The following is a 25,099-nucleotide window of genomic DNA, read 5'->3' as shown; positions in this document are numbered from 1 at the left end:
GCTCTGGAGACCAGTGTTTGATTTCAAGCTTGGTCATGAAAGCTTGGCCTCTGATATAATTGGAAAGGAAAGGCTGGTTCTCTGTGGCCATTGTGGTTGGGTGAGTTCTTAAACTTTTTAAACCGTGAGCCACTTCTGTGGGTCACTAGGGGATGGAGCTAGAAGCCCAGTTCTATATAAGTGCTGGCAGAGGTGCACGCCTAATGGCATGTGAATATTTTTTTGACAGTCAAAGAGGTTTTGGAGTACAGAGGAGAAGGTGACCTGGCAACAGTGCTGGAAGGGTTCTCCTTTAATTTTTCACTTTTTCTTATTCACTTTTTTCCTTAAGGGGCTTGTGGGGCTTTTTGCTCAGAGGACGTGAGTGAGCTAGTAACCAGGAGCTCTCTACATAATTATAGGCCCAGTTGATTGAGCTCGCTAACACAGTTTTGGGACAAAGGCCAAGCCAACAAGGGTTCTTTACACTGGTGTTTAGCATGGGAAGCCTACAGTTTCAGTGCCTCCTTAACACTTCTCAATAGGGGGGGACTTGGCAAGAGATGGTTTGCATCTCACGTCAGTTGGCAGAAATGTTTTCGCCAACAGTCTCAAAAGTTTTGTCAGGAGGGCTTTAAACTGAGTTATGTAGAGGAGGGAAACAGTATTTTGGAAGGTGAATGGGGAGGAGAAAATAATCAAACCGTCATAGAAGGAACAAGGCAAACAGTGCAAGGACTCAACAGTGGGAGGCAAAAAAAACTTGCACAGGCAGCAAGGGGATGGCATAGGGTCTTAGATGTCTCTACACTAATGCACAGAGCACTGGAAATAAACAAAATGAACTTGAACTCCTAGCACAACAAGGCAACTATGATACAATAGGCATCACTGAAACCTGATGGGATGAGTCTCATTATTAGAATTTAATAACAGAGAGGTATGACCTTTTTAAGAGAAATAGGCCAAACAGGAAAGGAGGAAGAATAGAATTACAGTCTGCCTGTGCCATCCACAGGTTTGTCATTCGCGGACTTGAGCTCACACAGACAGCAAGCCCTGACAGACAAAATGGTGTGGGTGCCACAGGTGCACACACACACTGCCGCACTCAGGAGCCTGTTGCCATAGGAACCCATACGATTACAGCATAAGCGGTTTTTCCCATCCATGAGGGGAGGAGTCCGGAATGGATCCCCCACATATAGGAAGGGCCCACTGTATATGTCAGAGATATTTACACTAGTGAAGAGATCCAGGACATCAATCCTGGAAGCCAGGTGTAGAGCATCTGAATAAAAATTAAAGGTGAAGGAAACAACAGGGATGTTATTGTGGGAGTGTACTACAGACCCCTGAGTCAAACTGAGGAATTGGATGATGCCTTTCTAGAACAGATGACCACACACTCAAAAAGGAGAGATGTAGTAGTTATGGGTGACTTCAACAATTCTGATATTTGCTGGTAAGTCAAACTCAGCCAAATCCTCATGGCCTAGCAAATTCCTCACTTGCCTCAAAGAAAATTTCATTGTCCAAAAAGTGGAAGAGGCAACAAGGGGGTCAGCTATTTTAAAACTGATCCTATTTTAGATCTGACTGGGTTAATGGGGTGCAAGTGGTGGGATCCTTAGGTGGGAGTGATCACATTCTCTTGGAGTTTGTTATACGGTGAAAAGGAGAAACCAGGCATAATCAGACATGCATTCTAGACTTCAGGAAAGCTGATTTAAGTACACTTTGGGAAACAATGGGGGTAATTCTGTAGTCAGGAATACTAAAAGAGAAGGGAGTTCAGGATGTTCAGGATGGAGTTCAGGATGGATGGGAGTTTGTCAAAAGGGAAATACTGAAAGCACAATTTCAAACTGTTCCAATGAGGAAGAAGAATGGGAGGTATCTCAAGAAACCAGGATGGATGACTAATGAACTTTCAACTGAGCTAGGTTTTAAATGGACCATGTATAAGAAATGGAAAAGGAGGGAAATCACCCAAGGGGAATTCAAATAGCAAGCACATGTAGGGGTGAAGTCAGAAAAGCTAAAGCACAGAATGACCTCAGGCTTGCTAGAGAAGTTAAGAACAACAAAAAGGGCTTTTCTGGGGTATGTCCACAACAAAAGGAAGAAGAAAGAAATGGTAGGGTCACTGCACAGAGAAGACGGCAAAATGCTAACAGGAACAGAAAAAAGGCAGAATTACTCAATATCTCCTTTGCTTCAGTCTTCTCAGAAAAGGAAAAGGGTGGTCAACCTGAGGAAAATGGAGCAGATGACAGAATAGGGGACATTGAGCACAGAATAAGTAAAGAGAAAGTACAGGAATACCTGGTTATCTAAATGAATATAAGTCTCCAGAACCAGATGAACTACATCCAAGGGTATTAAAAGAACTGGCAAATATAATATTGGAGTCATTGGCAATAATATTTGAGAACTCATGGAAAACAGCAGACTGGAGGAGGGCAAACATTGTCCCCATCTTCAGAAAGGGAAAAAGGGGGATCTCAACAATTATCGTCCAGTTAGCCTGATTCTAGAGCAGACCATTTAACAGAGAGTCTGTGAACATCCAGGCAATGTCACAGTCACAAAAAGTCAACATTGGTTTTTGAGAAACAAGTAATGCCAGACTAATCTGATCTCTTTTTTTGATAAAATTACCAACTTGGTAGATGAAGGGAATGCTGTGGATACAGCATATTTTTATTTCAGTAAGGCCTTTGATATGGTTCCCCATGAGATTCTTGCAAACAAGCTTGTAAAATGTGGGCTAGACTAGGTAACTCTTACATGGATTCGTAAATGGTTGACCAGCTGAACCCAAAGGGTGCTCAACAAAAATGGCTCCTTTTCATCCTGGAGGGTTGTGACCAGTGGGGTCCCACATGGTTGTGTCTTGGGCCCAGTGCCATTCAACATCTTTATCAATGACTTGGATGACAGAATTGGGGGCATAGTCATCAAATTTGCAGATAACATCAAATTAGTAGGAGTAGCTAATACCCCAGAGGACAGGATCAACATTCAAAATGACCTGAATAAATTAGAAAGCTGGGCCAATGCTAACAAAATGCAACTCATCACAGAGAAATGTAAGGTACACTTAGGGCAGAAAAATGAAATGCGTAGATATAGGATAGGGGACACCTGGTTTAAGGAGACTATGTGTGAAAGGGATCTAGAAGTCCAAGCAGTCCACAAGTTGAACATTGAGTCAAGAGTGTGATGTGGCAGCTAAAAAAGCCAATGCGATTTTAGGCTGCATCAATAGAAGTATAGTGTTTAGGTCAAGGGACATAATAGTGTTTTATAATAGTGTATTTTGCTTTGGTCAGGCCCCACCTGGAATACTGTGTCCAGTTCTGGGCACCGCAATTCAAAAAGGATGTTGAGAAACTGGAGCGTGTCCAAAGGAGGGCGACTAAAATGGTGAAGGGTCTGGAAACCATGTCCTATGAGGAACTGGGGATGTTTAGCCTGGAGAAAAGAAGGTTAAGAGGTGATATGATAGCCTTGTTTACACATTTGAAGGGATATCATATTGAGGAGGGAGCAAGCTTGTTTTCTGCTGCTCCAGAGACTAGGACCCAGAACAATGGATGCAAGCTACAGGAAAAGAGATTCCACCTCAACATTAGGAGGAACTTCCTGACAGTAAGGGCTGTTTGACAGTGGAACACACTCCCTTGGAGAGTGGTGGAGTCTCCTTCCTTGGATGTCTTTAAAAATAGTCTGGATGACCATTTGTTGGGTATGCTTTGATTGAGAGTTCCTGCATGACGGGATGGACTAGATGGCCCTTGTCGACTCTTCCAACTGCATGATTCTGTGATTGTATGATTCTAAGTCATATGCTCTCGGCCCCAAGGGAAGGTAATGGCAAATCTACTCTGAACAAATCTTGCAAAGAAAACCATAAGTTGGGAACAACTTGAAAGCATAAGACAACAATAATAGCTCTGATGCTTAATATTTTGATTTTTAATGTACTTGTACTTAATGTAGAAAAGAAAGAGAGCCCTCCCTCCATGATAACTCTCATCCTTCAGCCTGCGAGGGAGTGAACAGGCAGGCCCAGCTCCACCAGGGCTAGCCTGCAGATAGAGAGTCCTCCCTCCAGTCCATCTGCCTTGGTCCAGGACTCAGAGGGAGAATAACCACTGGACCTCATCCCCTTTCCCACCACCATTCCCTTCTCCTTTTGTCTTGTGTCTTTTAGATTGTAAGCCTGAGGGCAGGGAATTGTCTAATTAAAAATAATAATTGTAAGCCGCTCTGATAGCCTTTAGGGCTGAAGGGCGGGGTATAAATACCATAAAAAGAAATAAATAATAAAATGTATGTCCACCCCAAGGACACCTGTACTGAAGACCAGCCTATAAATACACTAAACAATCTATCAATTAAATAAACTCATCTAACTTTCACCTCATGTTTCCTACAGGGCATTTCGAACAGGAATTTTCAAAGTAGACCCTAATCTAATGGAATGGCTGGAAACTCCTCTTGATATGCAGTATCCTGTTCATTTACAAGCAAAGTACAGAAAATACAGCAAGGGTTCAAAGCAAATCACACTGTGTGCCAGCCTTCACATAGCAAACATTCAAACCAACAGCAAAGCTAAAATGTATTTTTTTAAAAAAATGGAGTAACATAGGGTCTGATGAAATCTGCAGACTGTGAGTACGGAAGATTGGTTCAATGAGATTTGGGAGAGTTGTTAGCATCCATCAAAAGTAAACAGAACGATCTAAACCTGTCAATTAGGGACGAGCCAACTTGTTCTACTGATGGTCAGCTTTGCTTTCAGCTTTTTTCCTATTCATTTTGCCAAGTCACCCAGAAATTAATGAGGTGACCCAATCAAAGCTCAAAGTGGGGACTGCAGAACAAAACTGGCTGATTTATCTACTGAATGGGAGATACTTTTACACTCCTGTGCTTCTAAACACTACTGGGAGGAATAAAATACTTAACTAAAAATTAAAAGGATTAGAATGGGAGAGCAAAGTACCCCTATGTTTAGGCTGATTAGTATCATAGTAAGGGTAATATCTCTGGAAACAAAGCAGATCAAGAAACATGTGTGATCCTGACCTTCATCCCTACTTTTATTTCCAAAGGCAAGCCTTCTGAAGCAAAGAAAGTAATCAGTACCAACCCTGTTTTTATTTGCTATTTTTGTATTTTATGAACTGGTTTGTATTATCTGTATTTTAATTCTGTTATATTTTATACTATGCTGTAATCCCGCCTTGATCCACCCGAGAGAGGCGGGAAAATAATACTAATACAAATACTAATTCTTATTATTATTATTATTATTGTATGCCCTAGTCAAGGGTCTGTAGGAGTTGCAGGAGATGTACATCACAAAATCATGAGCTTGTTATACAGGCATTTGCAAAAATAAAACTACCCCAGAACTTTCATTTTTAATATTTTACAAAATTATTTATTTATTTATTTTTGCTTTCTGTAAGCTGTTTGTGGCAAAATATCTTTGTAGTACTTCTTGATATGATAGGCTTCTGTCTACATTTAAAAAGAAACATGGAAGTCCTTCAAAGGCGTACCTACCAGTACTCCTGATCACCTACAGGATACCACAGACTTCCTCAGGAAACTAGAGCCCGTTATCCAACTCCCAGAGAATACCACTGTAACTACCATGAGTGTTTAGATCTTTGCATCACAACATCTCCAAACAAGATGACTAGAACTTGTCAGGAATTTCATTCTAGATGGGGCTATATTACATCAAGCCTTGTTGTTTTTCACGGATTCAGCACTTATTGTCTCTTTCTCTGCCCCTTCTAAAATGGAGACCCTGAAGTGCATAAGCAGGATGTTCTGCATCAAAACATGTCCTCTGTCACTGATGTGTGGCCCATGTTAGATTGGTCATAGCCAATCAGAGCTGTGCAATAAACACCAACTCTGTGCTTATAAACATAAACTACCCTTCGTCCTCCCATTCTTACCACCAGAGCCACTATTGAGAACAATGACATAATTGTTCAGTATAATTGCCAGAATGCATTATGCGAGGGTCTATTTTGCTCTTGGACACATTCCTGTATAGGAACAGGTTTTTATTTAATTACGCTAAATTCACAATGACTTTTTAAAAACAACTTTAAATTGTGCCAGCTTCTATTATTTATGCTTGGGTCTCTCATCCCATCAACAATTATAACCAAGAGCCTCCCAGTGAACAGTAGAGAAACGATCATCAGCACAAAGAGGGGTGGCACAATTGTGCTTGCCTGAAAAGCCTTCAAAAGTATCAGTCAAATTTGATGTGATTTTCTCAGCAGAACCCATTTAACTGGTACTTTCTACTAGCAAATTGCATTCACACAAAACAAGCAAGGATGTACACGAGAGGCTTGGATGAGTAACTGAAGTTGTCCTACAAAATACTCTAGCTGAACATTAATTTTCAGAAACAGATTAGAACATAACCTTCTAAACCAGAGGGAGAATGCAGATTAGGGGGTGAAGAGCAAAGAGGAGGTCAAAGGATGCAAAATAAACACCTCGAATATATGTGTTCCAAACCCAATTTGTACTGTTTGTTTCAAGCCTTACATTTAGTTATTACACTAATACATTATCTATTCTATTATCCATCCATTTTCACTCTATCAATTTTGCTTTCACATTACAGTATATGATTTTCAATTATATTGCCCAAAGCCTGGAACTGTCCCAAAAGACCTACTTTGGGCAGAGGAATCAGGGAGCCCTTGTTAGGGTCCTGTTAACTTAGAAAATCTTAGCACCCCTAGTCAGGATATTCAAGGTGAGGAATGCTGGGAGTGGCAATGCAACACCTGGATGGCTCAAGATTCCCTCCTATATTGTACATCATGCTGCACACTTTGCTCATGTTCCAAATTCTACCTTTAGTTGGGAGAATTCCTTAGCAAAACATCTTAAAACTCATCCCTCATTGAAACTATGCCAGATTTTGAACTGTCAACTTTTTAGGAAACCCCTTTTTGCTGGTAACACTGAAGTACCATGCACAGTGCTTGTGTAAACTGCTTGTATAAACACTAACGGCCAAGGCAGAAGTAAAACATCCAAGTACAATATGCTCATTTTCTACGTCAGTCTGAATTGCACATGTGTGATCCCACCCCTGCCCCCTGCTTGTCTGTATAAGAAAAACACCAGGAGTGTTAGAGAAAGGCATGGTCCTTTTCCTGTTGTGTGCATCCTAAAATGCATAAGCCAGGAAATGCAAATATACCATGTCTGGTATAAAGTGGTGTTCACATGCATTTTCAGTTGAACGGAATACTTGAATAGAAAAACATCACAGCTGAAGTGGAAGGTTTACCATTTTGTGATTACGTAGGATTGGCACGCTAGTCAACCAATATTGCTAATTTCCCAACAAACCTGGGACATGAACTGGTCTTGAAAAATTGGCTTGCTGCCTTCTTAAGCACAGATGCCTTCAAAAACTGTGGTTTGCAAGAAAAACAGGTTTTGAAATTGTTGAGAAGGTGAGATATCTGGGGGTCACTATAATGACAAAAAAATCAACAACTGTTTGAAAACAGTTACAGTTGGCCCTCCACATTTGCAGGTTTGACATTCGCAGTTTTGCCTAGTCACAGTTTTTTAGCTGCTGCTAAACTAGCTTGACTTCTCCCTTTCCTCCTCCTCTCAATCTCTCATCCTTCCAAAAGAGCCTCAGACAGTTTAAACCACTTTCCAACCCACTGATCTCCTTGCCACATGCCTGTTCATCCCAATCCACCTCCTCTCCATCTCCTCTATTTCCAAAAGAACCAGCCAGGTTTTAAACCGCTTTCCATCCTATCGATCTCTCACACCTGTTTGTCCCAAACCACCACCTCTCAATCGTCCTTCCAAAAGAGCCGGCCAGGTTTTAAATCATTTTTGACCCTATCAATCGCTTCACCCCACTCTTTCGCGATCCACCTTCTGTCAATCTCCCATCCTTCCAAAAGACTGAGCCAGAAGGTTGATGAGCTGGAAAGCGGTTTAAAACATGGATGGCTCTTTTGGAAGGATGGGAGACTGAGAGGAGGTGTGGGGCAAGGAGATTGATGGGCTGGTGCTTCTTTCCAGACCTAGAGATATTTGTGGTTTTTCCACTTTTGCAGGGCTCCTGCACCTCTAACCCCCACAAATGTGGAGGGTGACTGTATGTAAAGGTTTGAAATAGTATTAGTAAAGATTTGGTTAGATGTCAATATATTCATTTGTCTATAATGGAAAAATAACACTAATCAAAATTAATTATTTTACCTAGATTAATATACCTATTCCAGAATATTCCAATTATCTCCTCAAATGTTATATTTATAAAATGACAAAAACAGATATTGAAATTCCCATGGAAAGGTTAAAACTGGAAACCATATGTAAGGAAAAGAGGTATATTGGAGATTACAGATCTAAAATTACATTTTGAGGCCTCCTGTTTAGCCTGGTTTTTAAAAATGAGTTACTTTACATAATAAAAGAGAATTAGAATTAGAAGCACATGAATTAAAATGGGATTGCAGAGCTATTTGTGATATGGAAAAGTTAAAACAAAGCCAAGTCTACATTCTTAAATGCAGAATTTAAGAATCATATTGTAAGAGAATAACTTTTAAGAATATGGGGTGAATACAAGGAGAGATTCAACCTTAAAATTCCAGTGTTTGTCTCCACAAAAAAACTTTTGGGAGGAGAGAATTACAAGGAAAAATATGGATAATGCATACAGATATGCTACAGAAAGTCACAGGGAAGTGGAAAATCAGAAGATGCAACTACGGGAGGAGGAGGTTTTTAAAATACAACGGTTAAACTATTACCAGCTGAGAGAGAGTTAAAAAAGATCTTTAAAAATGCCAATATGAAGAGGAGATATCTGAATTTGAAAAATTACTATGAACAGGTGATAATTTAATTAGTAAAACCTTTAATTTGTTTAAGATTTAAAATAGAAGGACAGGTAAAAGATTGTATGGTTAGGTGGTCAATAAATTGGGGTCAATTTGTTGGATCTGTACTGCAGAAATAATTCAGACCAATACCACTTTCATGGCTGTAGTTTTGTGACATTTAGCCTTCTCTGTCAAAGATCTCTGGTGCCAGGGCAATTAAAGTGGTATCAAACTGGACTATTTCTGCAGTCCTGATGCAACCAATGGGAAAACATCTGAACAAAAGGGTTAAAATTTGCTTGTTCATATAGCCTTAGGAAGAATTTCTACACAATGCTTTTTAAGTGGTAGATGACCAAAGTTGGGTGAGATTACAGAATCATAGAGTTGAAAGAGAGCACAAGGGTCACCCAGTCCATCCCCCTGCCAGGCAGGAATACACAGTCAACCATCCTGGACAGATGGCCATCCGTTCCATTGAGAACAGCTTTTACTATCAGGATTTTCTTCATGATGTTGAAGTGGAATCTCTTTTCCTGTAGTTTGAATTCATTGCTCTGGGTCCTCTTCTCTAGAGGTTTAGAAAACAAACTTGCTCCATCCTCAAAATGACATCTCTTCAAATATTTAAACAGAGCTCATATCACCTCTTAAACTTCTCTTCTCCAGGCTACACATACCAAGCTCTCTAGGTCGCTTCTCATAGGACATGGTTTCCAGACCCTTCTCCATTTTGGTTGCCCTCCTTTGGACACGTTCCAGCTTCTCAATATCTTTTTTGAATTGTGCTGCCAAGAACTGAACACAGTATTCCAAGTGCAGTCTGGCCAAAGCAGAATACGATGTCACTATTATTTCCTTCGGTCTAGACCCTATACGTCTGCTGATGCAGCCTAGAATTGCATTGGCTTTTTTAGCCGCCTCAAGATATATAAAGGTGCAAGCAATACTTACTGGAAGTGCAAAACAATTCGCATCATTCTTTTACAAGTAGTGGAAATGCAAAAGAGTAAGAAAGTTTTAGTACAAGATTAAAAAATGGATGCAAAAGATATTAGGATTTCAATTAATTTTGAGACCCAAATTATATTAAATATGACTTATCTAGAAGACAAAAGGAAAATAAAATGTAGAAGTTTGATAAATTATATGGTTACAGCAATGAGACCCATTTTTGTGAGATACTGTAAAATTAACAGAATACCGGCATGTAGAGAATGGATAAAGGAGGTGCTATGGAATTGATGCAGCTAGATAAATTAACTAATTTGGCAGAAGAAAACTCAACAGAGCCTTTCCCAAAATTATGGAAAAACCTTTATACAATTTGTAAAACACATAAACACAAGGACAAATACCTGCATTGAAGGGTTTGATGCTTATAATTTAGATTTATGTGAGATTTTTTTTCTCTTTCATTTTTCTATAAGAAAGAAATGTTGACTTTCAGTAGTAAGATTAGATAGGCTGAATCAGGGATAAGAAGAAGAAAATGAGAAGCTTATAAAAATATCTAGATCACAGAGAGAAGCAGGAAGTCTTTTTTAAGGGGTGAGGAGAATTGGGGAATTTGTGAATATTGATATGTATGTTTGTGTATTAATGTGGATATGTTATGTTCAAATATTGAATAGAGTTATTTAATAATAAAAACTGTGGTTTGCTTTGCAACAGTTACTTTATTTGCTTTAGCTTTCTTTCCTTTCTAAACTAAATCATTGATATTTATAGAAATCTATCTCAACACTGTTAAGAGGTTACACTAATTGACAGCAGTTGTCAAAAAAATAAAGTTGCATCATTTAACAAGTTAACCAATTTGTTTTTCTAGTGTATGTAAACATCAAACCTACTGATGATGAAGGTATTCTTTTTCATTCTTGAATAAAGCTAATGCTTTAAAAATTGAATTAGCCTTTTTTTAAAAAAGCAGCCAAATCCCTGACTCTAGATAAGCCCTAGATCACAGCATGTTTTCACAGTGTGCATCCAATGAAAGAACTATGTAGCTAGCTTAAAACTGACAGGGTGCATACAGCAATTTTGCCACATCATTCATTCTGCTAGAATAGGACCGAGACAGTCCTCAGACCAATCTGCTTCACATGACTGTTATTAGAACCAACCATTTGTATATGCTTAAATGTTACAGGAGTTGTTTAAATAGACTGAATATGCTTGTTTTAACTGAGGAACAAATAAGAACAAATTCCTTTTCCAGCAAAGCCAAACTTTGCCAACAACTGATTTCTCTGTACAATTTAGATTACCCTCAAAATAACATCAACAACACATTTTAAAGTATAGTAGCCTAAAACCTAATCAAAAAAAAGTAAAACAACCAATGAGTAATGCATAGTACAGTTTCAATTTTTTCCCTTTGTCTCTTGCATCAGATTTTTGGCAAAGACAACACACTGCAGAATGAGCACTGTTGGAAACAACAGCACTAGGAATCAGTTATTGTATCTTGGAGTTTTTCCTTAGCATAAACACGGGCGTGTGTGTTTATATATATATTGTAATTTCCTCAATTAGCATGCTGATGAGATCCAAGCAACAACTTCCTAGGGAAAAAGGAAACATGCTTTAAGTCTTTGTTATAATGTATACTATGTAGTCTCGGTGATAACTTTTATAGGATAAACCACTCAGAACAGAATCATATTCAATCTTCCTTTTAGGCCTAATTTAAGGTAATCATTTCAAGATCTATTTTAGGGCATGCTAATTTCAAAGACTGCCACTCCCAAGAGATGTGGCTAATTTTTTACTGACATGTTCCGAGAGAACCTCTGCCCAGTATCTTCTCTATCAGGATAGTTAGAATATGAGCGGGCAAGAAAAAGTGGTTTCTCTCTGGGGCCAAAAGACTTTTGAGTGCACACCTTCTCCTATGCAAGACGTTACTTACTATTCTTGTATTTTGTTCTCCCTCTAAGGAGACTGTTCACAGTCATTTTCTCATATAAGTAGCTTCAGCAGAAATGCACCATTCATTTTTGGACTCCTTCATTTTAGCTAAATTAGTGGCAACAACCAAATACCTGAACTGTTTTGGACTCTTTTGCTTGAGGGGGATTTATATCAGCTGCCATGAATTCAAGAAGATAGTTTCCACCTTGTAGAAGTTCCTTACTGTCACCACTGGTCAAGGCTTTGTAGTATCTCAGATAGAGATCAGTCTCACCACCTATTACTTTATCTTCAAAGTAGAAATGCTTGAACCTCAACCCCTGTGCATGTAAAATATGTGCTCAAGTTATCAAGTTATGACTCTTCTCATTTTTGCAGAGAAAACACTGGGATGAAAATATTTTAAATAAATAATTCATTAATATAGTATGGTGAATGAAATGGTAATTCCACTGGGAGTTGCTGCAACGCTACAAGGAACTGGGAGAAAATAAAGGGGCACATACAACTAGGAAATGCTAACAAAAAGAGCTGGAGATACTGTAATATTTTTATATTAAAGTTGCAAATGTAGGACCTCCCCAGGATTTTTTTTAAAAATACATTTTGCTTAGAAAACATGGAATTTGGTTTCTATTTTCTCCAGGCTGCCTCCTAGTTCCTGAGTCTTGAACATACACTGCTGTTACATTTCAAACTTACCTGTGGATCCATCAGAGCCACTATTCTCTGGACCATGAGAGGAAAAGCTGTACATTACATTCAAGTGAAGAAACAGAAAAACCCACAGACCTCTACAATATACAGTACTATGTGATGACATTTTAGCGACACGCAGTGACACACCTAGTCCTGGTCCCTAAAATGAGCAATGTTGTGCAGCTCACATGAAATGTCCATTGGATAGTCAATATCTGCCTGAAGGAGGAGGTCGATTTAAAGGCCAGTTTATAAGAATCTGCAGTGACATTTGGCAAGTCTCCCCAACAATAAGCATTGGAAGAATCCAAAATTTTTTGCAAGGTACCACTGCAACATTAAGTGACACTACAGAATCAAAACTGGAAGGAAAGGCAAGGGCTATTTAGTCCAAACCCCTGCCACGCAAGAAACAATCAAGAATTCCTGAGAAACAGCTACCCAAACTCTGTTGAAAGACCTCAAAGAAGGAAACTCCACCAACCTCTAAGGCAGTCTATTCTATTGTTGAACAGCTCTAGCAGTAAAGAAATTCTTCCTAAAGTTTAGATGCATTCTCTTTTCTTATAATTTGAATCCATTGGTAGAGTTTGACTTCTGATTCAAGTTTCTAATTACTAGTCTTCTTTTTGACTGTTGGTCATTTGGTCTAGGGAAGGATCATCCAAATCTTCAGTCTGCTTGGGGATTTAAGTTAGACTCCCATAGTGAATGTCACTGCAGTTTTCCTACCCTTTAATGTTTACCCCAATGCTCTCAGCATGTTTTCAATGCATTAAGTCAAGGATCTCTTCACTGATATACACATCCTTGCCATATAATACTACTTCCTTTCCTATTTGGTCTATTCCTATGGAATAGTATGTACCCCTTCATTGCTACATTCCAATCATAAGCCTCATCTCATCAAATTTCATTGGCACTTATTAAATCATATTTGCTTTCCCGTGTTAAGACTTCAAGTTCATCTTGTTTGTTGTTTCCTATGCTCTGTGTAGTAGGCTAGAGATTTTCTCCAGGTGTTGTTTTCTTGCCCAGAGGTGGTTTCTTGTACTATTAGCCTGATTTCCATTGTATCTTGAGGTTATTATCCCCAGTAGTTGGTGTTCCCTTACCCTCTGGAATATTGCCTTCCTCTCTCACATAACTCAGTTAAAGATCTCCTGTTCAGATTGTGATATTCCTAACAAACACATTCTTACCAACTGCTGTGATGTGCAATTTGTCTCTTGCTAGAGGCCTTTTTCCAGAAAGTACATACCCTAGTCCAAGAAAACCAATCTTTCTTGATGGTACCATCCCTGGAACCAGCTGTTCACTTCTAGTATTCTTCTCCCTCTTGCTGAACTATGTTCTTCAATAGGAAGGAGCTTTGAAAATAACCACTAAGGTCTTTTAGCTTCTTTTCTTTCCCAGTGCCCCAGACCCCCCTTGTAATATGCTGAAGGCTATTATTTTGCAATATCATTTGTTCCAACTTTGAACAGAAGGAGGGAATAATATTTACTAGACATGATGAGTCTGTCAGATGTTATACCATGGATCTTTGCCTCTAAAAGACAGCACACCTCTCTGCTGTTCCTGTGTCTTGGTTGTGTAGTTCCAAACTTAGGCAAAGTTCTTGATAGTTCTGCTTCTGTGTTCCATCTTCTTCCAAGAGTCTGCCTCCTGTATTTGGGAACTGTCCCCCTCCCTTAAGTCATCCTCTATGACTGTCTTGTTCTACCAGGACAATCTGCTCTGCTCTGTCTGAAAAGCTTCATTCTCCCTGATAAGATGAAGTGTAGATACATAGGTCTCCCTGATGTAGATGAAGTGTAGATGCAAACTGCTCCATCTTCTCTTCTAGCAGAGCACTCAACTTGCAGTTCCTACAGGTATAACCTCCCAAATCCTCTGGCAAGTGAACAAACATGGTCACTGAGTGCATCTCTAAGTTCAGTGCAAACAAGAAGCATTACAGGGTTTTGTCATGGCTGCTTTTTTCAATGGGGATGGATGCCCCCATGAAGAAGAAGCAGTAGGATCCCTACAAGAATGCAGACATGTCCTAGTACTAACGCATGCTAGCATCTACGTATCACTATCCAGGCAATACACTCTCCTTAAAAACCAACCTGCAGTACATATTGTTAGTTATACTTTATGATCCAAACATGTAAAATCTTAAATGCAAAAAGATAATTTCTCTCAAAAGCCAGCATGGTGTCATGCTTTGAGAGTTGGACTATGACTCCAGAGAAAAGAGTTTGAATCCTTCCTCAGTCATTGAAACCCACGTAAGGAAACTCATGCTCTCAGCCTCAGTGGAAAGTAAAGGCAAATCCAATCTGAACAATTCTTGCCAAGAAAACCCCTTAGGGATGTCGTAAGTCTGGAACGGCTTCAAGGCACACAGCAACTCTGAGTAACTCAGAAACAGGTTAAAAAGGAATTCAACATTGAACGAAATTAGCATGCAGGAATTTAGGATGAGTAAAGGCTAAAAGAATTACAACACAGATCATGCTGAAATTCTGAATCCAAGTAGCAAGTTAATAAGGCAATTTAAATACATACTGATAATTAAAGTTCTCACATTTTAGGAAATAAAGTATCTATTTTCAGATTTTTTGTTAAATGCCCTCAAGTCGATCTCAACCCATGGTGACCCTGTAGATAAGACATCGCCAAAATTCCTTGTCCTCCACTGCTCTACTTAGTTTCTGAAAATTCATACCCATGACCTCTTTTATAGAGTCCATCCATCTAGTATGTGGCCTTCCTGTCTTTCTGCTTCCCTCCACTTTTCCTAGCATTATTTTTTCCCAATGAGTCCTCCCTTCTCATGATGTGTCCCAGCTACAATAGCCTCAGTTTTGTCAGTTTTATTTTCAGATTTCCCAAGGTAAGAGCTAGAAATACTTTGTGGGAAAATGTAGCAAGAGGCCCACATACTCAATTGGAAGCATGACAAGTGTCTAAACATTAGCTTTTCTTTCAGGCACAGTTCCTGTGCATTTCTTATGGAAATTGTCACAGATATGGCAGCATCTCTTCTCAAATTGGTAACTACCAAAAGAAAGAATTGATGGGCTGAAGGAAGGCCAGATAAGGCTGGCACATGAGGTGGCTCCATATGCATGGACTTTCTTCTAAGGGGAATCTGACAGATGCTCTTGCATTTAGGACCTGTATGTCAATACAGTTTTACAAGTAAATCAGCATTTGAATAATGACATTGCTATTTTAGAACTGCTCTTGCATTTGATTTTTGTCATATTTATTAAACTGCCTTTAAACGCAAAGTGCTTATGGATGTGATTTAATGTGCTGTTTTCAGTATTATCTACTTTGGGGCCAAATTTATTAAGAGGTGAAATATAAACCTAAAAATAAGCAAAACTGCCTAACATTAATGTCTTCTCTGCTTTTCCTACCCCCTTAAAAAAAAAAACCTGCAAGTGTCCTTGAATTATACCATCAGATTCTCTGACTAAGACATTCAGTCTTCATGTCCTAAGATTTTGTAACTCTGGTGAATTCCCAAAATAATCAGACTGAAGATCTGACTCGCTAAAATGAGAAACTGCTTCATCTTTCTTTTACACTGTCTGACTGACAATGAGCTTACACCTAGCACTATTTTCCAACCTACCTGACAGACAAGCTGGATTGACATTTTATCACATGCAAACATTTAACTCAATGCCTAACCATTCAGAAGCTTTCATTTAGAAAAACTGGGATGTAGAGGTTTCCCTTTCAGATTCTTCTTCCTGAATTTATGCTTCTCATAAAGCAGGACATTGTGCTTTGAGTTATGCAAAATACATTTATTTAAAAAAAAAAAGCAGAAGCACTAGAAAAAAATCACTATCAACCACACACAAATATATATATATATATATATATATATATCCCCCTTATAAACAACAACCCATTAGTTCAACCCATTAGTTCATATATTACCTGCTCTGACAGCAGCTTTCCAAACTGTCAGACAGAAATGTCTTTCCTAAATTTTGTTCCAAAATCCTTTATTTAGGGCAGATGAGATTTAAACTTGGGGATCAATCTTTAAAGAGAATCAAAGTCAAGGGTCTTTTTTTGGTCAAGAGTCAGCAATCACAGTAAAAAACCATACATTAAAAATATTCAGATTAATTTATGGAAAACATCAGCCCTGTCCACTATTCCTCTGCATTTTTTTAATATTAGAGGAATTAAATATGTAGCGGAGATGCGAAAATGTCATTGTATGCCAAGGATGCTGCGCTTTATTTATTCAACCCATAACAATATATGGAAAAATCATTAAATATACTTCATGTGTGCTGAAGCTATAGGTTACAAGATCAAAATATTTTGGAACAAACATCTCATAAAAAACTGAAGAATGTTTTATGAAAAAACAGAACTGAGATAGAATCTAATACTAATAAAATAATTCACAATAAGGGTAAATAAGAGTAAATCCAGATTTATGAAGAATCAAATACAGCTGCTACCTGTCATCGTTACAAATAGAGAAGAATCTCAGTAACTTGGAAAAATATCCATGATCTTGGCAGGGGGAAATAACAGCTGAAAATATGGTGGTTTCACCAAGAACTTTGTTCTCATGACATTGCCTCTTGTAATTGAGAACACATAGCTGAAAATCTGGCAACAGAAAAATATGAAATTTGTATAGTGTAATAAACTGCCTTGGGTGCCATATCAGAAGAAAGGCAGGATGTAAATTAAATTAATTAATTAGCTCCATACAACAGCTGATGTAAACCTTTATCAGAATACAATAAAAGGTGGACTTTGAGTTCCAGATATACATTATCAAGCAATCAAAACAGCTCAAATTAAGGAATGGTACAATCCAAATACATGGAACAATGTTTCAATGGCAAACATTTGTGTGAACTATTAGTATAAACCCAAAACAGATTTCCAAACCAAAGATACTAACTTCCATAAAAACCAATTCTTGTTTGGAATAAGTTGCTGCCATCTAACCCTATGGTTTTCTCCATTTACATCTACTACTACTACTACTGAGTTTATAAATGGAGAACCTGCATTGTGGCGGAAAATGCTACAAGAAGGTATTTAGATTAAAAGAAACATTATTATTACCATAATGTATATTTGTCTCTTTTCCACTTATTCTACATTAGACAGGTAGTGAAACAATTACCCCGCCCCCCAAAAAGGGAACATACCAGGTAAATTTTGAAAACTTTTTAATGAAGTCAAATTCAGATACATTCATCATTAAAGTTTATTTCATACCTTGTGAGACCAAATATGCTAACTTACATCCCACATATGGCAGCAAATGCAGGAAAAGATCATTTACAATTTGGTCTCGTTCATCAATTAAGCCAGGTTTGGCTGTTTAATATCCCATTTATTCTTACCAGTTTACGTCTTAAAGAAAATTCTTTAAAATGATGTACCAGTAGTTCCTTACCCCATATAAACAATCCAAGACAGTGCCCCATTAGAGATGCAGTCATTTCAGGGCAGATTGTTTTCACGGTTTGTTTAAAAAGCAAGGAGAGGTAAAAAGTTAGACAGGGTTGAAGAAATTGTTGGAGATTTTAGTTATACTAAAATAAAACCTTCTTTCTTTTCCCAAATCCTTTTATTCCTTGGTGTTTTTTCTCTCCTCTTTTCATTATTTCTTTCTTGCTCTTTTCTTCTGCTTCTTTGTTCTTTGAGTTACTTAATTATTTTAATGAATAATTAATTAATCATTCAACCATTAAACAAATAATATAGGTAGTAAAAATTTAATCTTTAATGTTCATTTTATTTCTTCAAATGTTAAACTTTAATAAATAAATAATGGGAAATTAACATAAAAGTAAAAGCAAAGCAATAATGAGATCAACTCTCTCATTATAATAATAATAATAAATGGAAATCTCTGAGCTATTAAAAAAAGGATCTGGGTCTACACCACTAAACTATTCCTGCCTCTTGCACAGAATTAACACCTTAAAATAACCTGTTTCTCCTTCTTTTTAAAAAATATTACATACAACAGAAGAAACAGTTATGCTGCATGCACATACAATTAGGTTGCACTGCTCAATATCTCTATTCTAAAATATTCAGACCTCAGTTTTATTATATGCTGAATAATTACCAAGCTTCCTTTAACAGTCAAATAAAATTTAAAGACACTAAACCTACTTAAAAGAAGGCAATTTTTTGCATTCCATATCATTTGTTAAATGGATAAGATGCTTTATAGGTGCATGGGCCTTTCTTCAAAAATAATCTGACTTTAAGTTGTTATAAAGTTCACTAGCAATAAAACAATTACTTTGGTGCAAATAACCTAGTCACTTTACAAGAACGAGACTTTACTGAAGCCTTTTCAAGAAGCGATTGATTCTGTGCCCCCAAGCACTTATATGTTTAACATAATAACACAATGTTTTCCAAGCTGTTATCCCCTACATCTGTGGTATTACGATTCCCATCACTGCACGTCAAGTGGCAATGTGTGGGGGTGATGGAAGCTGTAGTCCAACAGATCTGAAGGATGCCAGGAAAAAGAGGCTTTTGCTGATACTAAAATTATCCTGGTGAATATAAAAAAAACATGGTGTCATTCACTTTGCATCCTTTTAAAAAGGCTTTCAAAACAAGCAGAATTCTTTGATCCATCAGTTATGCTTGTCATCCTTTTCTTCCATCCAGTGATCCAAGTTCTCCAGAACCCAGCTGTTTGCCTTTTTTATTTTTGGTGATGTTGTTTCCCCCCTAGTTCCAAGAAGGGCAGCACTCTAAGGGAAATCATGTCAGCAGTGCTGGATGGTACCTTCCAGAAATTCTATGTGCATTCTTCACATTGGATTTAGCTGATTCACTATTGACTCCTTTTATCCCTGGTTCTTCATGACTTCGTCTGATGTTTATATTCTACAGAGAACTCAAATACAGTAAATATTTCTTTACAAACAATTACAAAATGTATTTTAAAAGTTAATGAAGACCCCCATTACTTTTAGCCAATAGAAGGATAACTGGGTTTTTTTTTCCTGAAGAGAGGCTATATGAGAAGTGGCACAGTCATACTTCATTAAATAATTTGTTTCAAATATGTCCAGCTCTGCAACAACATCTTAATTTCTAAACAGGCTTAATTTAGGTCATCAGAATCTTATTACAATGTCTTTAGCAGTACCATAAATTGAACACGCTATAGCACAGCTAGACACACTATTTGAAACAATTAAACTATGCATCTTTCCCATTGATGCATGCAATAGTAGCATTGAACATAGTAGAGTAAGATTAGTAGATGAATTGTTCTTTAAAACAGTGATTATCCCTGCAGCCCAGAAACCTTCCAGCTATCACACACTCTTCTTTCAGAATATAACTACAGTTATATATTACTGGTTTTACCCAACTTGGTGGCTCATGTATTACCCTAGAATGGACACTATTGTTTTTGCCTTATGCATGGAAGGTCTGGTCTGTTGTTTAGTCTCAAGGTGAATTAGCGATCCAGATACATCACATTTTCTGAATGTTTCCTATTGTTTGATGAAATGTTTTCAGAACTGATGGCTGGGTTTCATCTGCCTCACTTTTAGAACATGCATGCATATGTGTAGAAGTGCATTCTGTAACTGCTGATTTTACATGCCTGTAAGAAAATTAACCATTGCTACCAGAACTGCTGTGAAATACATACTCCTGAATATACAGTTTACACACAATTTACAGAAATCATAATGGTGTTCTAGATTACAGATTCTTTTTCCTAAAGGCTTGTTAAACCAGCAAAGCCATACAACACTCCTAGGGCACTGGGGGGGGGGGGGAGCGCATGGGGGACAACCAGAAAGACAACATGAACTAACTGAACACTACCTACCTAAGTATAGAATTACAGTCTTTCCTTAAGAAATTACCTCTAGAATGATTGTTTTGCAGTACTGCAAATCAGTTATGTGTTGACTTGTATTATTTTCCTTCCACATATTAAGCATCGTTACCTACCTGTGTGGCTCAGTCAGACCTCCCAGCTTTTGCACTAGACATAATTAACTTTGGTAGTGCCTCTTCAGGGGCATACTACTGTGCAATGTTAGACTCAGTCATTCTGTATCTGTTGAAATATTAGCATTAATTTTAGATCACTTAAAAATAAAGTCAAGGGGAGAAAACAGAAGGATGGGAAAAAATCAGAGAGGTAGGGAGGACTAAATGACAAGTCCAAATCAAGCAAACACACAAACATCCCCACCAACATCGAAACCACTATAATGTAGCAGATAGGATGGTGGATGTGTTTCAGCCATGAAACCCATTGGGGGACCTTGAAAAAGCATTTATTTCTCAGCCTAACTTTTCTTGAGAAATGTGCTATTTATAAAACCTTGAGATGCCTGCAGTAAGGCCAAGTCAAGCACTAACCAATCAAGTACTAGTGTAATGTTTCTGCTTGATTTAGGCTTCCCAGTCTAATGACTGATGTAAATTAACTGTACTCCCTGGATCTCTCGTTTCAAAAGCAAGCATTTTGTAACTGGAAGTGTATCTGGCAGCAAAACATTAGAATCGGGCAGCATCTTAAAAACTAATAGATTTCCTCCCTGGTCCAGAGCCCACCACAGCTGATGTGTATGTGGTCAGCAGAAACATTTGCTACAATAATTCTCCAAAGACTTTATGGTGCTGAAATACTCTTTACCATTCTGTTTCACTTTGTTTGTCTCCATAGCCACATCAGACCACAGAAAGCTAAGAACAGGTGCATACTTCTCAAAAGGGCACCTACACCCTAGTGATTCAGCTGTTCCTGTCACCATACCAAATGGCTTGCAGAGGCCAGTCTGAGATCACATACAATAAGGGTCCAGGCTGAAATGGTCCCCTGCCATTTCAGGGTCATAGCAAGCACTCAGACAGGTCATTTCACTTAAGATGGCTGTGACATCAAAGGAACAGTGTGAGTACAGGAAGGAATACTCTCTATCACAGATTCTTGAGGTCACTGAGGGGAAAGGGGAACTGTTTGAGAGTTAGACCACCAAACTAATTGCTCCCAAAGAAGTCAATTAAGGTCAGTTTTCCTTTGGACAATTTTCTCTTTTGCAAGGCCAGTCTTTAAAAGAATTCTACAGATGCCAATAGTCACTGTGATATCTTTAGAAATGCAGCTTTAAAATAAAAATAAGGAAATTGTAGCTCTGTTGAAGACTATGAAATGTAGTGGGAAGTAAATCTGTACATAAGGTGGTAAAAGTAGTAGTAGCCAGTACGTTTAGACCTGTAGCTCAAAACCATAAGATTGGTAATGGGAAATTACAAAACTCAGAAGATAATGATGGGTGCTCATTGTCTGAAAGGCTCAATAATAAGAGGGCAAAGACCCTGTGTCCATGATTATCTTCACAATATAGAAAATGAAGTCTACAAGGCCATCTGAGAAATTCAGAACTTCTGCTTCCTTCAGAAAAAGTAACTCGAAGGGGCTATACACATGATGCACTTAGAGAGAATGTGTGCAGAAAACTCAAACTAATTTCAAGTTTTCTAAAGCTAGTTATGAAAATTTCTTAGAAATAAATACCGGCCACACAGACATAACTTTGTCTAGTATCAGTAGAGACTTAAATGAAACAGAAATAACTTTCCTGTCACGATGGATATGGGTTCTCCTATCTCTTCCCGCCATTCCCTGACCAAAACATTTCACAGATTTAGTTGACTTGGAGCACAAAACTAAACTTTGTTATTAAATACCTTTCATAACTATTCTAGGCAATCCACAATTCTTGGGAGATAAATTCTTAGACCTCCTGAATTTCTACTTTTACCTCTTCAGCTTCCCAATCACTCTTTAAAGCATAGAGAACGGTGAGATTAAGTTAGAAAGCTACCTTTCCTTTCATAAAATGCACTGATGTGTATTAAAATATTGTGAAAATTCCCAATGATTTATATGGCTGCCAAGGCCTGGTCCAAACCAGTGAAAACCAAATTGAGGGGAGGTGTTTTATGGTAAACTAGGAAGCCTCCAACATGATCTCTTTCTATGCATTTACAATGTTTGGCTTGCTGATAGAACTCCAAATTAAAAAAAATATATTCAAAGTTTCAGTGCATGGAAGCTATATTTCAGAGGAAGGAACTGGCAAAACCACCTCTGAATACTCCTTGCCTAAGAAAACCATATGAAATTCATGGGTCACCATACACTGACAGGCAACTTGAAGGCACATACACACACAAAACAAATTGTTAAGCGGTGATATTGCCAGACCAGTCCAAAAGGATTTCTAACTCAACTGAAATGCTAACGTGATCTGAACGTTTATGGAAAACAAATATATATACTTTGTGTTTTTCTTTCTTATTTTATAGGTGGTTTTTGAAAGATTGATAATAAAAATTATTGTTAACATCCAAAGAATTTCCAACTGATAGATTTTTCTTCAGATATTTCCATACACTGGAAAAGTTGGTCATTGCACATAAGAGGCCACAGTTACAAATTACATACTATGGCCATTCAAGGGCTAGCTGCCACCTCAAATTGTTCCCACATGAGCAAATAATGACAACTTTTGTATTTCCCCATTGAATACATGGGGATACTGCCAAGGAAAGAAGGGAGAGAACTGAGAGCACTCCCTGTGCCCAAAAGTCAAGAGTTCCCATTATCCATCCACTGCCTGTCATGCTGGAGTTGCCAGGTGACCAAACACATACGTCTTCAGATTACTGCAGCCAACTGCAGATTACTGCCTGTGAGAAAGGCACCTTTAAAAGCCGGCTCACAGACCTTTGAGCCCAAGAACTTGACTCCAGCCCAGCTGTTTGAGGGGAAGCTTGCCTGTGAGAGAAGCACTTTTAAAAGCTGGCTCACAGACCTTTGAGCCCAGAAACATGACTCCAGCCCAGCTGTTTGAGGGGAGGTGTGCCTGTGAGAAAGGCACCAGTGGCATGGCAGTAGCAAAGGGAGGCTGTGGCGTATCATTGTTACGATATGGACTCCTTTATTTAGTGGAGCCGCCTCTCACTTGTCCTCATAACATCGCCTGCCAGCAGCGTTGGATATTAGGCTAGGGACATGATTCTCCCTACATCATGTATATTGTGATTTTGAAATGTGATTTTATTATTTGTATTTATTATAATTTTTGCTGTAATCTGCCTTGATGCCTCTGAAAAAAGGCAGAATATAAATAAATTATATTACTATTATTATTATTTTTGTTTGTTTGTTTCCATTTCTTCATCAACAGCCTATTACAATTAAAAAATAGGATCATGGTGGTTAACTAACAAGGTCTAGTATGTTCTCATAGAGAAGGGCAACTTTTTCCCCATATGACCTAAATATAGCATAAAATTTTTGGCCTAAATCACAGTGAAACGCTTGACCATGGGAAACCTCTCTCTTTATCATCAACGGAACACACAACTATAGAAAGGAAAGACTGTACCACTATACTTACCCTGCACTTCTAAGCCAAGATATCATACTGCTGCTGCAAGGAGGCATAGATATAATACTTGCTATAATGTGTTGTTATGTGAATACAACTATCTCTAAATCTTTTTACTATACTGTTGGAACTCATATCCCAGTAATAAGGTACTCCTACTGGGGTCTTCTATACCTTGGCTGCCATTGAGTTTCAGGTTAAAGAATCAACACTGTTAGTTAGTCTTACCAACATCAAGCCAGTGTTTGTTCTCAAACTTAAACACAGTTTGATACACACACACCTGTAAGGATGGAGGGTTGTGCTCCGCTTTGCATTCAAGTTACGGAATGCATCCTTCATGGCAGTCTCTAAAGGCAGGGTAAAGTGTTGTCTGTTGCCTCTGCAGAAGTCATTTCTCCAATCATTCTCCAGTCAGAAGTTAAGAGAGTTTAGCAAATTAGAAGAAACAACTACAAAAGAAAAATGCAGTAGAAAACATAAAGCCATTTTTAAAGTGTATGTTGTGTTTTCTACTCATAGTATGCCAGAAACAAGAGATAAATACAAGTAGTATAAAACTCATAAGTGGTGAATCCACAGTTTGCATTAAGATGTAAACAAACTTCACACATCCTATGCTTGAATCCAAGATTAAACTGAAGTATGAGAACTGAGAAAAAACACACACTAATAAGAAGGCAGGTAAACCAGATTAAAGCCTATTTTACATATAGATGTTTTAACCTAACCTGTTTTTAAAAAGGCAAATTAATGACTTCAGTAGCACATCCATTTCATCATTTCTGAATCTGCTCTGCTGCATATAGGAATATTGAGCACATCTGAGCATACAAAAGCTTTCTGCACTGACCATCGTATGCAGTAAAATGATGAGAATGAAACAACTGTCTCACACAGCTTATTTTACAAATGAAAGGCAGTACCATATTTAGACTGGATTTTTTTTCTTTCAGAAAACAGGGACATTGATAAAATTGTTTCTGGATTACCAGTGTTGCAATTAACACAGCTGCATAAAGTTAGTGAGATGAATCTTCCAAGGAATCTCCCAAGTCATTAGCACAGGCGATGAGCTCAAGAAAAAAGCCATCTGGAGGCCCAATACTCCAGCCTGAT

The 25,099-nt window shown here is 38.1% G+C and overlaps 1 protein-coding gene across 6 annotated transcripts in view; it reads right to left on the bottom strand.

Annotated features, from left to right (window-relative positions):
• Window positions 1-25,099, bottom strand: part of TSC22D1 (TSC22 domain family member 1) — an 84,591-nt gene that overhangs the window by 38,290 nt on the left and 21,202 nt on the right. Inside the window, exons 2-4 of one of the 6 annotated variants that reach the window (XR_016280120.1) lie at window positions 24,264-24,432; window positions 20,523-20,631; window positions 17,649-19,443 (exon numbers count right to left, since the gene is read on the bottom strand). The exons of 2 other annotated variants lie outside the window; for them this stretch is intronic. The gene's annotated coding sequence lies outside the window, so the exon portion shown is untranslated. Of the gene's footprint in view, window positions 1-17,648; window positions 19,444-20,522; window positions 20,632-24,263; window positions 24,433-25,099 lie in introns of those variants that run through there. 3 more of the 6 variants (XR_016280121.1, XR_016280123.1, XR_016280122.1) reach the window with 3 other exon arrangements.

This window comes from Sceloporus occidentalis, unplaced genomic scaffold, assembly GCF_023333645.1.
Source record: "Sceloporus occidentalis isolate IW3139 unplaced genomic scaffold, rSceOcc1.0.p SCAF_2, whole genome shotgun sequence".
NCBI classification, from domain to species: Eukaryota; Metazoa; Chordata; class Lepidosauria; order Squamata; family Phrynosomatidae; genus Sceloporus; species Sceloporus occidentalis.
The sequence above is the reverse complement of the archived record's forward strand: the minus strand, read 5'-3'. Positions and strand labels throughout refer to the sequence as shown.